Source organism: Epargyreus clarus, unplaced genomic scaffold, assembly GCF_041222505.1.
Source record: "Epargyreus clarus isolate Ecla_fem2 unplaced genomic scaffold, WU_Ecla_fem_2.2 ptg000008l, whole genome shotgun sequence".
In the NCBI taxonomy this organism is placed as follows: domain Eukaryota; kingdom Metazoa; phylum Arthropoda; class Insecta; order Lepidoptera; family Hesperiidae; genus Epargyreus; species Epargyreus clarus.
In genome coordinates, this window is record NW_027332216.1 from 14,001,179 (window position 1) to 14,001,386 (window position 208).

Consider the following 208-nt stretch of genomic DNA (forward strand, 5'->3'; position numbering starts at 1 on the left):
TAAAAATCCTGGTAACCTTTTTTATTCTAGTTTAATAAAACGATAAATTATCACTTGTAACTAAATCATTAGACATATATAAGCTATCAATAAATTGTGAAAATACTTTAACTAATAACGTTACCATTAGTTTTAATTTTCATGGAGTACTTTATTGTTTCATGGCTACACTGGTTACCATAACAACGTTTGTTTTGATGATAATGGT